The sequence below is a fragment of the Macaca thibetana genome, chromosome 4 (genome assembly GCF_024542745.1).
Source record: "Macaca thibetana thibetana isolate TM-01 chromosome 4, ASM2454274v1, whole genome shotgun sequence".
In the NCBI taxonomy this organism is placed as follows: domain Eukaryota; kingdom Metazoa; phylum Chordata; class Mammalia; order Primates; family Cercopithecidae; genus Macaca; species Macaca thibetana.
This window is the reverse complement of record NC_065581.1, coordinates 14,771,652-14,788,917: the sequence shown is the minus strand read 5'-3', so window position 1 is coordinate 14,788,917 and position 17,266 is coordinate 14,771,652. Positions and strand designations below refer to the sequence as shown.

Below are 17,266 nucleotides of genomic sequence, written 5' to 3'. Positions count from 1 at the left end.
GGGCTGCAGGTCCCAAGCTCTGCCCCGTGGGGAAGCAACTAAGGCCCGGCGAGAATTTGAGCCCAGCGCTGGCGGGCCAGCACTGCTGGGGGACCCGGCGCAACCTCTGCAGCTGCTGGCCCGAGGGTGCTTAGCCCGTTACTGCCCTGGGCCGGTGGCGCCGGCCGGCCGCTTCGTGTGTGGGGCCCGCCTAGCCCGCGCCCGCTGGAACTCGCGCTGGCCCGCGCGCGCGGCGCGCAGCCCTGGTTCCGACCTGCGCCACTCTCTCCACACCTCCCCGCAAGCATAGGGAGGCGGCTCTGGTCTCAGCCAGCCCAGAGAGGGGCTTCCACGGTGCCATGGCGGGCTGGAGGGCTCCTCAAGCGCCGCCAGAGTGGACGCCGAGGCCGAGGAGGCGCCGAGAGCGAGGGCTGCTAGCACGTTGTCACGTCTCAATGTCAGTGATTGGCTTTCTGTGCGGTGAGTAGCAGACTCTACACCAAACCCCTGGTGTTTTGGTAACACGACTTGCTTATTCTCTCCATGCTCCAGTCAGGTAGTAAAATGAGACTATCAGGACTGACTTAATTCACAGGCAGGTCAAATGAAAGATCAAGTTGATGATGAAGGTCTCTTTGGCTGTTCTACAACCATATAGGTTTGAATATTTTGGGGGGCTTTATTCTCCACCTGGAAATTACAGAGTGCACCAGGTAGAAACAGATTCATTGAATCCAGGGTAGATTGATTGAGGTGAAGGTATACTAAGAATTTCTTGTCTCTTGGGGAAGCCAGGACCACAAGAAAAATATCTGAAGGGAAGGAGCTAGTTAGGCAGTCCATCTATCGATCGTTCAGGATTTCTTGTTTAGAATTCAACAGGTAGATGTCTGGTGGGACCACCATTGTTTTGGAAGCCTGCCAGTGGTTTAGACTGAGCAACGAACACAGACTAAGGCTTTGATGGTATGTTCTAAGGAGGTTTCTTTTAGCATTTCTTCTTTTAAAGGAGGAAAAGGTTCCTTGAGGTTATTGACAGCACCAGAGCTTCTTTCTGAACTCTTGAGAACATATATGAGAAATGAAGCTTGAGCATTTCTCCCTATTTGACAGTCTTTCTGGAGTCAGCTTTATCAGAACTCTAACTTTTCGGTGTCATCACTGCCTCCTAATTGTGCACTGTTTTCCGTGGCGTCTTCTGAATTAGCATCAGGCTTTCATCAAACATGGAAATGTTCTTATCAGGGGAATGCCACATTCTGAAATCTCTGGAAGGGGTGTGTGTGTGTGTGTGTGTGTGTGTGTGTGTGTGTATGAGATTTTGTGGAAGAACACCCCATGCAAATCCCAGACAGATCTGCCTGAGCTCTTAGAACCCTAGGGCCCACCCCCGGGGTGCTCCATCTGTCCCAGCAAAAGCAACACCTGCCATGTAGTGCTCCTCACTTCCTTTGCCCCATTACCCGGGCTAGCTTCGTATTATGTTAGTGGAACCCAGCCTCCCCCATTGCCCAAGCTCTCTTCTCTCATCCTCCGCTTCCAATACGTTCCTGCATCTTGTGTAAGGAGAGCCTGCCTCCCAATTATCCCTGTATTCATGCATCCCTTCTGCCCTTGTCTTACCTCTGACTCTGACATTTTTTTACTTGCCTATTTCTAAAGCCTCCCAGTGTTTCTTTTCCCAGATCTGTCTCTTTTTCCATCAGAGTGTTCAAGTCTCTTCCTGATGAAAGCCTTGTGCTGACCCCTCATGGCCTTCAGGATAAAGTCTAAGCAACCCTGCACAGTAGAGGAGGCTCTGCAGGATCCAGCCTCCCTCTTCCCAGTCCCCAACTTGTGTGGCAAAGCTTAGGTCTCCTTGATGTTGTCTGCACTGGTCCTTGTGTCCAGAATGTCCTTCCCAACTTTAAGAGACTCTCATTTTGTCTTTAAGATCCAGCTCTGGGATCTCACCTTTCTCCAGGTGGATGATAATAAAAATATTTAACCACCCATCTGATTGGGTTCTGAGCAGTTAGAACAGATGCCATGGATAACTACTGGTGTGGCCTTGCTTTAGCATGACAGGAAACTGTCATTCTGGGTCTACCCCACCAAGCAGGGTTGATCCTGCCCTGCTTTGCTGCACCACTGTATGTGTGGAGGCACACATTTTTCACACGGTATTCATTCAACAGACATTTAATAATTGCCTACTCTGCTTAGACCCTGGCTAGATGACGGCAGTACAAGAATGAATGAGACAGTGTTTCTGCCCCTGAGGTGCCTGTGATCTACACATTGAGCATTGTTTTTTCCCTTATGTGATCATCTGTAAAACTATGAGCTCCTTGGAGGATGGGGACCAACTCTCTCACCTTGGTATCTTTGGTACCTGCCTGTACCTGACATGTAGCATCCTCAGTCCGTATTTGTGGAATGAGGGAAGGATTATCTGGCTGGCATTCCCACTGTCTGGGCCCACAGTTCAGGGTGTCAGTGTGTTAAAATGATTCCAGGGGTTGACTGGGCATGAGCTGAAGGGCTTTCCAGTGAGAGGTGTAGATGACAATGTTTATTTATAAAGGCATAATTTAGGGAATTATGAGACTCATTTGCCTTTTCTGTGCCTCCAAATTCAACTCTCCCCTGCCCCTTCTTCTTCTAGTTCTTTTTTGAATGGAATGTCACCCACTCACTGGTTTTATATAGCTCTTATTGAAGTAAAATGCAATGGAAATTGTGCCTATTAATTAAAAGCTCAGAATGTGCACAGTTTTGGAACTGCTAATTAAAACTCTTACGAGTCAGGTTGCATTAGTGGTTTTAAACATTTTTCTTTTCCTGAACCTAGAACTTTGCTAACCAGAGAAGATGACTTTTAAAAAGGCAATTGTCAGGAATGATAGCAGCTTTTAAAAAAAATTTATTTATTTATTTATTTATTTTTTAGAGTCTCACTCTGTCACCCAGACTGGAGTATAGTGGCAGGATCTCGGCTCACTGCAACCTCTGTCTGCCAGGTTCAAGCAATTCCCCTGCCTCAGCCTCCCAAGTAGCTGGGACTACAGGCACGCACCACCATGCCTGGCTAATTTTTTGTATTTCAATACTGATGGGGTTTCACAGTGTTGGCCAGGATGGTCTCAATCTCCTGACCTCATGATCCACTCACCTGGGCCTCCTAAAGTGCTGGGATTACAGGTGTGAGCCACCGCGCCCAGCCCAGAGTCTTGTTTTTAAAACTATTGTATGTACCTCCAGTGAAATCTGAGGGTTGGTGTCTCCCGGGCACTTCGAAGGTTATCGAGAGGACACAAGTGACTTCCGAATCCCTTACCACTGCCCTCAAAGGATGGCTGCCACTGTGCAGGTAGCACAGCTGTTGGGAAATGGCCTGAAAGCTCCTTCCTCCTTAGGCAGGTCAAGAATGTGTCATCAGTTTTTGGGATTGTCTGGGCAACTGTGGCCTCTGAAGTTTGAGCTCATGCTCTGCCCATGGCTGCAGCTGCCTGTGGTGAGCCGAATGAATTCCAGGAGGGAGGATGACAGAAGAGGCTCAAGGCTCCAGCTCTGTTCCCTGCTCTGCTTTCTTTCAGAGCCTGGAATTCTCCACCGAGCCCATCGCCGTGGCTGTGGCTTTCTGGGCGTGGTGCCAAGGACTCACACTGGACTCTGTATTCAGCTCCAGATTGCATCCTGCCTCAGCGTTTGGGGTGGGGCGGCCCAGCAGGGCTCCCCTTGTGACTGGAGTCAGAGTTTGCCTGGGCTCCCCTGAGGCGGGCCTAGGCCGGGGTCGTGAGGCTGCTCCAACAAGCGGCCCCATTGTATCCCAGCCTGGGAGTGCACAGAGAGTGACTCCTGTGATGGAGAAGCCCCTGTGTCTGTGCAGGGTTTGATTCCACCCAACCAGGCGAAGCCATGTGGTAAGCATGTGCTTGGGGCTGCCTGCGGTCCGGGCCACTGGCTGGCCATGTGCTTTGAGTTTGGGCTTCCTTTCTTTTTCAGAAGGTGTTTGATTCATGCAAAATGCTTAATGATGCCTGCAATGCACCTCGTGGGGGATCAGATCCTCTTTGATGTGCAAGGTCTTTTTGGAGGTTCCAAAAAAACAGTTCAAAAGGTTTACTTTGGACACCACACCTCCAGCACATGTCGAAGTCAAGGCCAGGCTCCCCAGGCAGCACGCTGGAGAAAATATTTTGTGCCTTCCTCTTTCTTTGCTGTGTCTTGTGCTGAGCACAGATTTTTGACTTCACACTGTCCTGGTGGTGAAAGGAGGAGACTGAGCAAAGGAAAATAAACATCACTGAGCTTTTTGAGTGTACAGAGAAACAAAAGTGCACTGCGGTCCTTCAGTCCTGCTGAAACGGGGTGGTGAGAGCCAGGTGGATGAGCTGCCTGTGCTGACAGATCCTCCCTCTCATGCCTTAGGGCTTGGAGCGGTCCGAGGGGAACACAGCCATTAACAGAGCCATCTGCCCACCCCAAGTGGGTCAAACCACAGCTTTGCCTGGGCTTGTGGTCAGGCGGCAGGCACAGTGCTGTTACCCCGTCTCCTCTCCTCCATGGTACGTGTGACTTAGGGACGGCTTTGCGAAGATGGGGGTGCAGAGTGCAGCACAGGAGGCAGGACTGGAAACCCATGAAAGGGGAGGTTGGGATCCGTGGAGAAATCATGTCTTATGCTGCATCATTCTGAGAATTTCCTTGCCCTTCCCTGTGCCCCAGGCGTGGGGATGGAGAAGGCATCGCCACCCAGCTCTGCTGACCAGCCGGAGCCTGTAGTGGTGGGATGGAGTGGGATTTCTCCCTGATTCTCTGGAGAGAAAACATACCTTAGCATGAATGTAGCCATGGCCTTGAAATCAGGGGCTCAGGGAAGGAATTTCTCCACTCTCTTGTCTAATTATCAGGAGCCCTTGAGTCCCTTGGAGGAAGTCATTTTTTCTGTCCTATGGGATATTTACCCACGAGCCAGGGTGGATGTTTCTGCTGTGACCAAACTGTTGTACACAAGTGAGTGGAGGGCTGGTGGACTCCAGATGACTTGGTCTTTCAGTCTGCTAAAGAAAAGGTTTTAGGGCCAGGTGCAGTGGCTCATGCTTGTAATCCCAACACTTTGGGAGGCCGAGGCGGGCAGTTCATGAGGTCAGGAGATGGAGACCATCCTGGCTAACACGGTGAAACCCCGCCTGTACTAAAAATACAAAAAAAAAAAAAAAAAAAAAAAAAAAAATAGTTGGGCATGGTGGCGGGCACCTGTAGTCCCAGCTACTCAGGAGGCTGAGGCAGGAGAATCACTTGAACTGGGGAGGTGGAGGGTGCAGTGAGCCAAGATTGTGCCACTACATTCCAGCCTGGATGCCTGGATGACAGAGCAAGACTCTGTATCAAAAAAAAAAAAAAAAAAAGAAAGAAAAGGTTTTAAAATTTACAAGTCAAGGAATAGCACAGGCTCAGGGTGGGCCCAGAGAGCAGAATCTGGAGTGTTTGCTAGCACAGGTGTGCAGGAGTGGCAGTGGGGAGGGACAAGACCCAGAGGCCCCCACAGTTCTGCTTTCTGTGCCCTGGGGTTGATATCATTCATTTATATCCTTGCATGATGCAGGTGACTGCCCCCAGCAACCCCCAACCCCTTCACCAAAACTGGCATCTCTGAAAAGCCACAAATGCTCAGTCAGCCTCCAATGCGATTTTAGCACAACATATGGAAATCTCCTGGGGCCAACTCTGCAACTATTTGGCAAATGATAGGTATGTAGAATTGCAAACTATTCTTTATGCAATTTAACTCAGGCTTTTGTATCACTCTCCAGTTCCCCTTCATAGATTTCCTTGAAGTTCCCGCAAGTCCCCTCCCTCATTTGTGGCTGAAAATAATCCCTACACACCGTCCAGTCTCTGTTAGGCTAAGACTGCTCCGTTGTCCTGCTCCTAGAGGAATTCAATGAATTATTCTTTTTCTTTCCTGGGTTCATGTCCTTGGAGATCCCCTCTGGCTTCAGAGCGTTCCTACACATTTCTCTGTCACTTCATGCTGTGGCTTTGCCAGTTTTCTCATGTTTTCTGAAATCCCTTCTTTTTAGCAGAGGTAGATTTCTGCCCAGGCATCATTTTCTTAGTCTTTACATATCACATTCTGACAGCCCTTTCCTCCATGTCACTCTAGGTTCTTCTTTTCATTTTAGAACAGATGTTAGCATTTTAAAAATGTCCATTTCTGATTGAGTTAGCAATTCATGATTAGTTACTCTGGGTCAAGCAGCGTACCAGACACTTTCATTTCTCAGTCATTTACAGGGCACTCCTGCACTGCTATTCCATTTTTAGACATGAAAATACTGTCACCCGATGAGTTACACTGGTAGTAAGTAGTGGAGAAGCTTCTCTGACACAAGATTAAATTCTTTTTTCTCTGTATCACGTGTGGTTCCCTCATAGATAGATGGAGACCACTCTCAATTTCACATAACATTTAGAAATGTCTCCAGTTCTGGCTGGGCTCAGTGGCTTACGCCTGTAATCCCAGCACTTCGGGAGGCTGAGGCAGGTGAATTACTTGGGGCCAGGAGTTCAAGACCCACCTGAACAACATGGCAAAACTCTGTCTCTACCAAAACCACAAAAATTAGCCAGTTGTGGTGGTGCGTGCCTATAATCCTAGCTACTCAGGAGGCTGAGGTGGGAGGATCGCTTGAATCCGGGAGACAGATGTTACAGTAAGCTGTGATCAGGCCACTGCACTCCAGCCTGGGCGACAGAATGAAACTATCGCAAAAAAAAAAAAAAAAAAAAAAAAAGAAATATTTCCGATTCCCCCACTAACCTGTCTTGGAGATGTAACTAATCCAAAGTGATAGATGATGAAACCCATTTCCTGCGTGTGTGTTTTATTTAATATTGGCCAATATTGTGGACAGACATTACCCTCCCCTTTAGCGAACAATGAACCAATTGATTAGTTTAAAGATCCAGCTCCAGATTTGTATGCCAATGACATGTAATGAAAATCCATGTATATTTCTCCTCTCTTCATCAGTCCATCTCCTGATTTTGTTCAGGCCTGCTTATCCTTTCCTTTTCTAGTTTTGGTGCCTGAGCATCCAGGTCAGTTTGCATAGCCACTTTTCTCTGGCTCCTGAAAAGCAGTCATTCAGCATGAGGCACAACATGGGCCAACAGGACAGTGCACAAAGATTTGTTATGTGGGCAGCAGGAACAGAGGTACTGAGAGATTATCTCCAATATTAATAGTGCATGATTTAAAAACAAAATATGCAATGGACTGGGACCACTTCCATGTCCTCTAGGACCAGAAACAGGAAGACATATTGGAGGGGCTGGGACCCCACGTCATAAAGTCAAAAGGATGAAGACATTGATAATCAACCTAGGACCATCCATAACTGGAGAATTTGAAGTAGAGGGAAAATAAGTGATTTGGAAAGGGAAAAACAGATTCAAACACCACAAAATCTTATTTCAAATCGGGAGACCCCTTGACCCTGGAATGGTGTTATTGATAAAGGTTTACGTTGTATAGTGCCACCGTGCTTGCCATTGGTGCCTCTTGTGTGGAGGTTAATAAGGTACAACACTGCTCTGAAATATTTTTGGGTCTGTTAGGTCTTCCTGGCTTGAGGATGAAGTTCTCAAGGGCTGGATAATGTCATACACAGATGCTCCTCTACTTACAATGGAGTAAGGTCCCAATAAAGCCATCATAACTTGAAAATATTGTAGGTTGAAAATGCATTAAGTGTACCTCATCTACTGAACATCATAGCTTAGCATAGCCTACCTGAAACATGCTCAGAACACTTACATGAACCTCCAGCTAGGCAAACACCTCTAATGCAAAGCCTCTTTTATAAACAAGTCTTGAAAATAAATAATTTATTGAATACTGTACTGAAAGTGAAAAACAGAATGGTTGTATGGGTACTTGAAATACGGCTTCTACTGAAGGCATCCGAGTTTCACACCATCATAACGTCATAAAATCGTTAAGTTGAACATTGTAAGTCAGGGACTATCTGTTTATCTTAGCGCCAAGTAGAGTGTCTTGAATGGAGTAGATGCCCAAAAATATTAACTGATTGGTAAATCGATTGACATATAATTAAAAACTCAAATGAACATAAGACTTGAACAAATCACAATTTAAATGTGTTCCTTGTCAGTCGTACTGTAAGGTGAAAGTCCTGAGCACCTGTGTTTGTTAGGGCACAGGCTTATCTTTTCCTTAAAGGTAAGGTATTAAGAAAGAAAGATCTTGAATTATAGTGATGTAAATAGGATTGAAGTTTCCTTTTCTCTTATGTAACAGTGTGCAGAGGTCAGCAGGCTGGGGTTGGGTCCAAGGAAGCAGCTGCAGCTGCAGCCAGCAGGAAGGAGGAAAAAAAGCCAGAACTGTGAGTTTGTGCTGTTTCCCAGGGCTGTGATCTAGAAGGGGTATTTATCGTTCTGCTCATATCTCATTGGCTATAACTTGATCACATGGCCACACCAAGCTGCAAGGGAGCCTGGGAAATGTAGTCTTCATCTGAAGGGCTGTGCCCAGGTACAATGTGGGAGTTCCATTGTTAGAGATGGGGAGAATGGGTATTACAACCTCTGATACAGTTCCTAAAGTAAAATTCCCTAAGAGCCTCCCCTTACTCTGAATCAGTTGCAAAATCTTGAGTGGAGCCAGCTCTTCTGCTTTACTTGCTGTGGGTGTAGTAGTTTTGTTTACGTTGATAAGACAGCTCTCATTGACGATTTCTATGATTTCATGAAAAAGTGGAGTTTTTTATTTTTATGAAACAAACAGTTATATTTCATTTTTACATAAAAGATACTCAGTACACTCGTTAATAAATTCTTAGATGTCCCAGAAAGGTAGATACCATAGTGTGGAGATTAAGACAGCAATCCAGGAGGAGGAGGTAGTGGGAGGAGAATCTAGAACTCTCTGAAGGATCAGATGTCTATGGTTTGGGGTACCACCTCAACCATTTATTAGCTGTGTGATCATGATCACTTTACTTAACTGCTCTGAATCTCAATTTTCTCTTCTGTAAAATATGGATTATAATATCCACCTCATTACAGAATTGCTCCTGAGAATAAAAGAGGTGTTAGAGGTAAAGCACCTTGGGCTGGGTCTAGTTTGTAAAAGTTGCTTAGTGAAACTCCCTTCCCTTCCCTTCCCTTCGTTTTCCTTCCCTTCCCTTCCCTCCCCTCCCCTCCTCTCCTCTCCTTTCCTCCCTCCCTCTTTCCTAAAAAAAAGGGCTTAGCATTGTGCTTGTAAGGTCATTGTCCTTGTAATGTTAAAAAAGGGAGTAGCATTGTCCTTGTAATGCTAATGTACTCCCTCCCACCTTCCTTCCTTCTCTCCCTTCCCACTTCCTAAAAAAAGGGATTGGCATTGTCCTTGTAAGCAACTGAAAGAACCTTTTAAGGCATTCCCTGTGGTTACCCATTAATACTCACAGCCTGGGAGCAGTCCTTCAGAAGTAGCTAAAAAAACCCAAAATTTTAGCTGTGATCTAAACACAGGGCAGTAACCAAATCAGCCAGAGGAGCAGGGGACAAGGCTGAGGCAACTAACAACACAGGAGAAATTCCCCTCTCTCTGCAGTGAATACATCTTTAAGTGGTACTGACCCTGTGAACTGGGGAGTCAGGAGCTGAAGGCAAGCAACAGGTGTCTGCAGAACTGGAGAAAATGATACCCCTAGCCCTTTAGAAGCTGTATGAGGAGGCTGAGCATGTTGGGGAGGGGGCCCATTATAAACTGGAAACAGAACCCACCTGATGAAGGTTTGGGATATGAGAGAAAACATATGGCCTCTGCAGGAAGCAGGCTTGATACTCCGGGCTGGCCCATCCAATTTGCTTGTGGAGCATGAGCAAAACCAAGGCTAGAAAGACGGCCACACTTGGGCTCCAGGGTGCAGCTGGTGGGCCAGACAGAAAGGCTGGACTCCCAGTGAGGCTGGAAGACCTCCCTCAGGGATGCAGGTCCAAGGCTGTTTGGGCTCCTGGGGCCAAGGGAGGAAACCTGGAGGAAGTTAGACACAGTGGGAGAGGATGCATTTTTTCCATGATGAAGACATTCCCTTCTAGGCAGACATTCTTGTTTATAATGTAGGAGGAGACTCTTGCTTCTGGGCTGGATGTGCTGACTCTACAGGGGGAGGGAGGTGGGGAAGCAGCACATTGTGATAAGAAGATTTTAAAAGCTTACCAACTTTAACCTGCTTATCCCTGCTCTGTTTTCCTGGAGGCAGCCTTAGAAAAATAAGCCCTGTCCCTCCCTTCCTCCCTCCCCTGCTCCCTCCCTCCCTTTTTTCCCCTCTCCCTCCCTCCTGCCCTCCCTTCCTTTTTTCTTCCCTTCCTTCTTTCCTTCCTTCCTCCCTCCCTCCCTTCCTTCCTTCCTTGTTCCTTCCTTCCTTCCTTCCATACCCTCTCTTCCTTTTTTCCCCTAGCCTTTGTCTCTCTATGCTTCTCTTCTTTCCTTCCCTTCTAACAGACATTCATTTAATTCTGATTATTTGCCAGATACTGTCTTAGGAGTTGGGAAAAACAACCAGTGAAGAAAGATTAAAATTCTAAATGAGGAGACAAACAATTAACATCAATTGCTGCCCAAACATCTTTATCTTTGTTCTCTCCAGGTCAAGTCTATACCTGGCCTTTTCCCCTAGGCCCATAACATGCAGCTGTAAATTGCATTCACTTGGTGGTCAGTGGGGGGTGATTTGTTCTTTTGCAAGGAAGTCTCAGGGAATAGATTGTGGCTGCTGAACACTGTTTTACAAATCACCTGTACCCTATAGATGTTGACAGTAGAGAACTCTGCCCAGAATTTGAAGTCTACTCCCCTGGAGGCATATGAGAGACTGAGATGAGGTGAGATGATGAAATCTCCTGAAATACACAGGCAAGCCATGGGAGAGCCAAAAGATTTCTGCCCCAGAGAACTGGAGTAATTTTGGTTGGTTTTTGGGAAAACATTCTAAGATGGGCACAGCATTGTGCAAGGTTTCAAAGCTCAGCTGCCAAATAATGGTGTTCAGTACTTAATCCTGTTGATTTGTATGATGATGTTTTACCCATTTTTAAAATCAGTCCATACACAATTACGGAAATGTAAAGTTATTCTTTTTTATTTTATTTAAGATTCCCCAATATATGTTTGTAAATAGACCTGGCACGGCTGAGATTTATTTTTGGTATCATGAAAGAAGCTTTTAGATTTCAATTTAGAAAACTGGGACAAGAACACTATTTCTGACCATTTTTGGCCATGCTTGTTAATTTACAAAATGAGGATAAGAGAAGCCAATTTAGAGAAGTTGTGGGGATTAAATGTGATAAATGGAAAGATACACGGTCAACTCCCAAGCATGGTAGAGATGTTAGATTGTATTATGACTGTGACTGTTATTCCTTAAGTGTTAGCTTACTTTTAAACAGCTTTGAATGGCCTGGTATCAACTTGGACATTTTGAAGATCAGCTATTCAGGGTATGAAACTAAAAAATAATTGCAGTGGTTGGATTGGGACTGTAAAAATCTGTTCCCATGCTCCTTTCAATGTAACAGAAGTTCTCTAAAACATTTGGAATTGTCTTTAGAGATGTCTTCATGGTTCATTTTCTTTCCCAAGGCATAAGACTTAGGCAATTGTTTTGCTATTAAAGTACGTTTTATAATTGGGAAGAAAAATCTCTGTCCAGTGATGGTGAAAATGCAAGGGGAAATTTTTGGACAGTTGTACCCATTCATGACTTCTTTCTCCCTTGAAGACAGGCTAACTTGTGGAAATCTTCTATCTAGATGGAAAGCTATAACATTGGTTAACATGTAATCACAGTTTACTTGCTTGGAGGAGCTGCCAGGGGCATTCTTAGGTTATCTACCAGGATGGCAAAAATATTTCAAAGATGGAAGGAGATCCCTGTTGACTACAAAGGGCCCTTGCTTTAGACAGCTTTTACCGCTGTCACCCAGAGCTGGTGATACGGAGCAAAACGAGTCTGAAAGCCAGGCTTGTGTTTCTGGACAAACAGAGTTTCTCTCTGTCCTTTTCTTCCTCTGCCAAATGGAAAGTCCATTGCTAGATTTCTACCTCACAAGGTTGGTCTGTGAAGGTGTGAAGACCCTGCCAGAGGAGTGTCTCAATACAGCTTACTCTTCTGTGGGCCAAAAGAGCTGTGTTTCAAACACCGGAATACATAAAGCATAACTCCTTTGCAGCCCACGCCTTCTAGGAGGTAATATGGACTGAAAACCAATGATCCATATCCTGCCAGGTAGAAAGCTGTGCTTTGGGAGCTGGAAGAGAACTCTTCCTGCCACTATGGTACCATTTATTATTTTATAGAATACTCAGTTGGTTTGCAAAGAGCAGACCCATTAAGTAAAATAAAACAAAATTAGCTCTATGGTCTTATAAATTGGTCTGTTCTGATGACAAAGGACAATGATAGAAATTGTTACATACTATAGATGTTCTAGTTATTGTAAACAGAGGACTGTGGTTTTCGTGGGGTGCTAAATGAAGGAATCATTCTCCTTGTAGCGTCTGGACATCAATCTAGTCCTACTTCTGTTGAATGCTGCGCAGAGTAGTTTAAACAGTTGGGAACTTTAATACCCACTGACAAACTGCAGATGAAGACCCGCTGTGTTCTGGACTGCAAAATGGGGGAGGGAGGGAAGAACCCTAGCAACAGGATGGGATGTGAGGTCCGTTCCTGCCTGTGGCACGAGACCAGCTGGTCAAGCGTAGAGGTTGGAGGAATCTGGAGAGAGACATGGTAACAGGCTTAGTTCCTTAGGCAAGGACCAGTCTAGTCACAGTCCAGGTATTTAGTTTCTGGCCTTCTTGGTGAAGCAAAACCACATACTCCTGGTTCTGAGAAAACCAAACAATAATCTGAGAGCCAACCCCAGGAGGAACCAACTGAGAGTTGTGCAGAGGCCAGCGAGGCTGACCTCGTTTCTCGCTGCTCTGCTCTCTGCACTTAGGTGGCCTGCATCAGGTTCTGTTCTGTTCTGTCTCCCATCCTAGTTCAAGGACAAATACCCTGTGGCTCTGAGCTTACTCTGCTTATGGCTTGACAGACATGTACCAATTTGTTTTTTCTCTTCTTTCTTTCTTTCTTTCTTTCTTTTTTTTTTGAGATGGGGTCTCGCTCACCTCAGCCTCCCTAGTAGCTGGGACAGCAGGTATGGGCCACCACTCTTGGAAAATTTTTGTATTTTTTGTAGAAACTCGATCTTGCCATGTTGCCCAGGCTGGTCTCAAACTCCTGGACTCGAGTGATCTGCCTGCCTCTGGCCTCCCAGAGTGCTGGGGTTACAGGTGTGGATCATCGCACCTGGCCCCGTTTTTTGAAAAGCAAAATACTTGTGATAACACATCGCTAAGGGGCAGGTGGACTATCAGCCCAAGGCTCCCAAAGCACATTTCCTACTGTCTTTTGCCAATACATACAGCTCATCTCCATCTCCACCCAGAGGACCTATGTAGAAGGTCAAATCTTAAGGGACTTTAGGGTTCATTTTATAGTCCACCCTCCTCACTTTTAAAGATGAGACAAGGGAAGCCCAGGAGTTAAACTGGTTTTCCAGGACCACAGCTGGTCAGCGGCCAAGCTGTCAGAAGAACCTCATTTCCCATGTCTTCTATGTGGACGTCCCTGTGGGCACAGACCCTAGACACCGTGCGAGTGGTGCTCTGGGCTGTGCAGCGACTTCTGGCCTACTGCCCTTTCAAGGCCGTGCCCTTGGGATTGTGGCCTTTGTCTCCTTTGTCCTTTTTTAGGGTTATCCCTGCCATGGTTTTAATATGCCATTAGACCCTTGAACAGTGTGGGAGTTAGGAGCACTGACTCCCACTGCTATGGAGAGAAAAATTTGCATAGAACCTTTTTTTTTTTTTGACAGGGGCCTGCTCTGTTACCCAGGCTGGAGGGCAGTAGTGCGATCACAGGTCACTGCAACCTCAACCACCCACCATGCCCCAGCGGGCTCAGATGATTCTCTTGCCTCAGCCTCCTGAGTAGCTGGGACTACAGGGGTGCACCACCACATTTGGCTAATTTTAAACATTCCTTTAGTGGAGATGAGTTTTCTGCCATGTTGCCCAGGCTGGTCTCCAACTCCTGAGCTCAAGCAATCCTCTTGCCTGGGCCTCCCAATGTGCTAGGATTACAGGCATGAACCACTACGCCTGGCCTGTGTGTAACTTTCAATTCCTCCAAAACTTAATTATTAACAGCCTACTGTTGACCAGAAGCCTTACCAACAACATAAACAGTCGATTAACACATATTTTGTATGTTGTGTATATTATATACTATATTCCTACAATAAAATAAACCAGAGCAAAGAAAATGTCATTAAGAAAATCATAAAGAAGAGAAACTATATTTACTATTCATGAAGTGGAAGTGGATCATCATAAGGGTCTTTGTCCTCGTCATGTTCATGTTGAGTTGGCTGAAGAGGAGGAGTGGGGGTGGTGGTCCTGCTGTCTCAGTGGTGGCAGAGGCAGAAGGAAACCTGCCTGCAAGTGGACCCTCATGGTTCAAAACCATGTTGTTGAAGGGTCAACAGTCAGTGTCCCTCTAAAATTTCTGTGTTGGAAGCTGAACCCCAAGGTGATTGTATTAAGATGTGGAACCACTGGGAGGTGATTAGACCACAAGGAATCTGCCCTCAGGAATGGGATTAGTGCCCCTTATAAAAGGACTTGAGGGAGTGAATTTGTCCCTTCTTATCCTTTAGCTTCTTCTGCCGCATGAGGACACAGACAGAAGATGTCGTCTTCTTGGAACTAGAAATAAGCCCTTACTAGATACGAAATCTGCTGGTGTCTCGATTTAAGACTTCTCAGCTTCCAGGACTGTGAAAAATAAATTTCTATTTTTTATATATTACCCAGTCTAAAGTCATTTTGTTAGAGCAGAAGGATTGGCCTGAGCCTGTCACTTAATATCACTGAGCCTCTCTTTCCTCAAAATAAGAATCCCTCACAAATTTATAAGGCCGGATTGATGTTCATATGAACTAATAAATGGAAATAAGTGCCATTTGTAATTTTAGAACATTCTGCCCACGTAAGATGTGATAATGTACATACCCACCACATAACGTCATCATTCCACTTTTTTTGTGGCCTGAAGCACCTCAATCTCTAGGTTGGCTTTAATTAATTTCAGGTGTATGATTAAAATGTTAATGATGCCCTCATTCATCTCTGGGCACTTAATTGTCCTGCAAGGTCTCGGACACCAGTTGTGCTCTGCACTCTTCAAGATCAGCAGGGCTTCTGTAAAGAGAACCTGTCTTTATCACATTAAGAAAATCCCCATTCCAACAAAAGATAAACTGAAGGATTGATCATTATTGTTGCAAATCAATTCCAGAGAATCTTTAATATGAAGCTCTGCTGTTGCATAGAGAATGCTTCCAGTTACGAAACTTCAGATGAACATGTGACTTGCTGAGAACCCGACTATTGTTTGAAATCAGGAGAAACGTGGTTTTAGCCTAAATTCATGGGAATCTTAGCAATAAATAAAGGTAAACAGTGGTCCTTGGCAGGGGTAGGGAAAGAGTTTCTAGCGACCTTTGTGACTAAGGACTAAGTGTGATCCTGGACAAACGGATTTTTTTTTTTTTTTTTTTTTTTTTTTTGAGACAGAGTCTCACTGTCTGCCAGGCTGGAGTGTAGTGGCGCGATTTGGGCTCACTGCAAGCTCCGCCTCCCGTGTTCACGCCATTCTCCTGCCTCAGCCTCCCAAGTAGCTGGGACTACAGGCGCCCACCACCACGCCCGGCTAATTTTTTGTATTTTTAGTAGAGACGGGGTTTCACCGTGTTAGCCAGGATGGTCTCCATCTCCTGACCTCATGATCCACCCATCTTGGCCTCTCAAAGTGCTGGGATTACAGACGTGAGCCACCATACCTGGCTGACAAACGGATATTTTAAACCCACTCACGTAACTGCGTTGATGTTGCTGAAGTCTAACTTTTTTTCCTCCAAATCTTCTCTTCCTGGTGACGACATGGGTAAATGGAGTGGATAACTGTCTCTGCAGCTATTTGCTAGGACATCTACAGTCCAAAGCAAGGAAGGAATAAGTGAAAATTCGTGTTTCAAGAGATTCTCTCAAAGTGAAACTCCAAATGTCTGCTGTTGTCTTTGCTATTTTGTTCAGTGAGGATTTTCTTGGTTTCTGCATGTCTGGCTTGGTGGATAATCTTTGCAATGTGGAGGGATACTTTAGACTGGAAACAATAGCATCTTAGGCATTAGAAAAGCTTGAAGAATTCATTTTTCATACCTGCTGCAATGTGTTAATGACCAAAGGTTACACAAAACATGAAGTATTTGGATCTCCTGATACGGAAAGTTAGCAAAAATGCTTCTTGCTATTTTCCACTGCTGTTCCAAGCTCACATCTGTTTGGAACTGAACCGTAGCATGTGTGCTGGGGAACCTGTATGAAATTAACTTTTATAGCTGCCTTTACAAGCAAGATCTTTTATTGTCTACAACTTGGCTGAGATTCAGGAAGTTCCCAAAATGATTTATTGTCATATGTGCCTATTCTATGGTGGATGATGAAACTGATATATTATTGAACATATGCAGTCATTCTGGTTAGAGACAACTGATCATCTAAGCCTTTTATACAAAAGGATCGAAGAATTCACGTTGTGGAAAGGAAAAAAAAGTTGAGCATTTTGTTTTAAGCAAAATAATTACTTGCAGGAATAAAACATTTGTTACCAATCCTGTAATTCTTTTCTGTTTGCCAACATAGTAAAAACTTATTAGAATGTAGAATACATTCTTCAAGTAAATATTTAAGGTAATATTTCCCCAATAAATGTTTGATTACATTCCTATAATACTTGAGATAGTTAGTTCTGTTTATTAGGCCATGATAATAAGAATCAAAGATCATAAATCTAAATTTCTTTCATGTTACTGAATGCAAACCCTCTCACCAAACTTCTTCCAGTTAAACACAGGGGCCTCTTTAATCCAACCAGACATGCTCCATATGGTTGCAAGAGGAATTTGGTGAAATGGAGAGCAATGCAATGGAGTTTCTACTAAGAGAAAACCACAAAAGCATGTTTTTCTGTTGATGAATCAGGAGAATTTCCATACATAAAAGACAACACATTCAATAACAATAATAACAACAACCTAACAATTACTTTAAAATACAGAAGAGAAAAAGAGTAAATGTAATTCTAGAATATGCATTTATAGCATTGAAAGCATT

The 17,266-nt window shown here is 45.0% G+C and overlaps 1 long non-coding RNA gene across 2 annotated transcripts in view; it reads left to right on the top strand.

Annotated features, from left to right (window-relative positions):
* The first annotated feature begins 274 nt into the window (after positions 1–274).
* LOC126953738 (uncharacterized) overlaps positions 275–17,266 on the top strand; it is a 110,056-nt gene continuing 93,064 nt past the window's right edge. For both annotated transcript variants that reach the window (XR_007725336.1, XR_007725335.1), the window contains exon 1: positions 275–459. This is a non-coding gene — a long non-coding RNA (uncharacterized LOC126953738). The remainder of the gene's footprint in view (positions 460–17,266) is intronic.